Raw genomic sequence first — 3,637 nt, forward strand, 5'->3', positions numbered from 1 at the left:
GGAAGGAGAAAGATGAGTATGGAGTCTACAGAGATGATCAGGGCTACGCCAGAGATGTAGATGGACACGTCATCTATGTGTCCAAGGATGATATTAGAAAGCTAATGGAAAGAGGTTCGAGAGATGAGCACAGCTACCTATGTCTTCCAGAACATGCTAGCTCATTCAAACAGACCAAGCTGGTACCATAGATCTTTACCAAGGATGAGATCAATGAGATGTTCTATGGAGTCTGTGGAGCCCAAGAAAAGAATGAAGGTGATTTCCAGATGAAGCTTGATGGTGTTTACTATCCACTGATATCACTTAAATTACCCTAAGGAGTGATTTATATTCTCTCAAATAAGAGGTCTAGTTGTAGTACTTAGGGATCGAATTCACAGAGAGCTAGGGAACCAATAGATCTAAACAGTTTATGATTAAGCTAGGCTAATAATTTATTAATGTAGTAAATAAAGTAAATTGCGGTGGTGAGCAAGGCAGTTGCTAGACTTAAGGTTTCATTCAGGTTATTAGAACTCTAATCTATAGATGCTAAGGATTGATTCTAGAACTTGATATCTGATGCAAAAGACAACCAGCTCTCACTGTGAGTCTAATCTATTGACTAAGTTCCATGTTTCAGCATTCGCATGTCAACACGGATCGAGCGTCGATCGATGCTATGGTATGAGCGTCGATCGATGCTTTGGTATGAGCGTCAATCGATGCTTCGGTATGAGCGTCGATCGATGCTATGGTTGAGCATCGATCGATGCTTCGGTATGAGCGTCGATCGATGCTATGGTATAAGCGTCGATCGACGCTGCCTTAGGCAAGCGTTATCAATCTGATCGAATATGTTCAACTAAATTCCTAGACCAACTCTCGTATGCGCCTAGGTATCTAATCCAGCAGGATTCGGGTTCCGTTAATTGATTGCACTCTCGTGCCTCTCAATTGTCCTATGATTCTAGGTTCAAGCAATTAGTCACACTCTCGTGGTTTTCCAACTACTCTTGATCCTAGTATTACAAGATATCCTGATGTAGAAATCTTTAGATATCCTAACAATCATATAATTCAGAAATTCATTCAAAACCCTAGAAATGCCTAAACCTAGCAGGTGGATCTACTCATGAATGATGTTTGTCACATAAATCATTGATGAATAGATGAAGAAGATAAAATATAAATAAAACCAAAACAATGGAGTTCCAAGAGGACTCTGGAGGAGTTCCTCTCTTCTCTCCTAACCTAGAACTATGAATAAAATAAAGCTTAGCCGTCAACAATGGCTTAGAAAACACATAAATAGGGTTTTAGGTCGTCCAAAGGTATTCTGGTAATTTGTGGTTTCTTCTGGGCTTCAGTCGGTCATAAAATTTGCTCAGCCCATATTCTGGCATCACTGTCGACCGACACCAACGTTGTTTCATCGATCGACAGTCCTTCATCTCCTCTACAGCTTCCTATCGCGAGGCAGACTGACCACTCTTCAGTAAAACATGCATAACATCTGCTACAAGATGCTTATTGACCTCAAACCGGTGGCATTTGAAAGATAAATCAAAGCTCTATCTTGTGTAAAATGATGGGCTCCATCTAACGGTGGGAAGGTCTCCATCTATAGCTAGACATCTGATGCGTCTGTGCAGTTCTGCACCTCAAAAGGCTCCAGAACCCCATATTTCTCCAGAACGTACCTGAACCTGTAAATACTCTAAAAAAACTCCAAAACATAATAATTATATCTTAAAACACTTATATATCATGGCTGAAAGTGGATAAAATCCATGGTATATCAACTCCCCCAGACTTACCCTTTTGCTTGTCCTCAAGCAAAACAGACGGGCAGTCTCTCTGAAAGAGATTTGAAAACAGCAGGGACTCACATGATTTAAAACTTAGAATCATCACATCTACAATATTGCAATCCACATCTAAGAAGTCCTAATCACAAAAGCACATTATACCATATCCTAGCTTAACAACCAAATTCACCTAGCCAACAACTTAGCAAATCTTGTCTGACATTCCCCTCTACCAACCTCATTTCTTAACATAAATAAAAGTGCAGGCTTTACCTTGAGAGTATCGATCACAGGATGCAAGGATTTTCAAACAAGTAACTGGATCTGCAAGTAAAAGTTAGTTTCTATCTTTTCTCTCTACTAATTTTTTTTTTTTAGTCAAAGTCTGCTTCTATTGCAAGATCATTGACCAAGATTGGACATGCTTCCATGAATCAAAACTTAATGGTGGTTGCCACCAAGTCCTGTTCACTTCTTTTTGACCTATATCCAAGAATTCATGTGAATCGAACCTTGATGATTGCCGCCACCAAGTCCCGTTCGAATTCTTTTTGTTGGAATCCTTATGAAGCAAGATTTAATGGTTGTAGCCACCAAATCTTGTTCGGATTCCACCTAACTAACACCTATTATATATATATATATATATTTTTTTTTTCTATATATTTTTTTTTCTTTCTCTTTTTTTTTTTGAAAATAAATATTTCTATCTATAAATCTAAGGTCGAAATAGAGAGAGAAAATGTGATAAATCTACACAAGGCTTTACCTTCCAGACTTGTTTGAAGAATCCGATCCCATGTATACCAAGCCCCAAGACAAGAAGTTGAGTTAGGTTTAGTGTTGGAGGTCAGCTTTGGTTCCTTCAAACATTCTTAGCAAGTGTGGATAGTTGAGAGGTTGATCCACTTTAGTATCTTTAGTACTATCTGCAATCAGTAAGTCTAGAATGGTGCTAAAGAGTGGTTAGATAACAAGCAAAAATCTAATAAGTTCATTATCCCCTTCTTAACTCAATAAAACTCTTTTGAAAACATTTTGATAAGACTCATGATACCACTCAAATTACCCTAAGGAGTGAATTACTCTCTCAAATAAGAGGTTCAGTTGCAGTACTTAGGAATCAAATCCACAAAGAGCTAGGGACCCTATTAAATCTAGTCAAGTTATTAATTCTAAGTGTTTGTTGTTTTATGGGTTTAAAAGTAAATAGCAATCCTAATTGAGAAAGTCTATTGCTCGACTAACAAGATGATTGGGGGTGTAACTTATTGGAAGATATTAGATGCATGGTTTCTATTCAGGTGTTGGCGATTATAATCCTATAGATGCCTAACAGTTGCATGCATGATATACTAGAGCTCAACTCCTTAATCACAGTGATCAGCGATGGCAATGTTTCACTGGTTAACTAACTAGATCTTGGATCTCAACTGTCGTCTTTTGATCACAAGAAAGTGCCGATCGATGATTCTATATGGATATCGATCGGTACACCTTTCGCAAATATCGATCGATTGTCAGAAGACAATATCGATCGATGCTTCTAGTTAAGCCCTAGGCGCAGGTTGATAATGCTCACTAGTCTCCTAGATCAGTGGTTAGCATCTCTCTAGCAGTCCTAGCATGACATATTAGATTCAGGACATGATGATCAAGGATGCTTGACTCATGCTAATTCCTAGGTTCATGTTCTAGTTAGCAAGGCTAAAACAAGCATTAATGAACAATCAATCAATGAATATCACAAATTATCAAATCTATAGTAGGGGCTAATCCCTCTAACCGATTTGAACTTTGAATCTAACAAGTGAACTACTCAGACATAGCTAAGCAATTCATGA

This window comes from Brassica oleracea, chromosome C2 (assembly GCF_000695525.1).
Source record: "Brassica oleracea var. oleracea cultivar TO1000 chromosome C2, BOL, whole genome shotgun sequence".
NCBI classification, from domain to species: Eukaryota; Viridiplantae; Streptophyta; class Magnoliopsida; order Brassicales; family Brassicaceae; genus Brassica; species Brassica oleracea.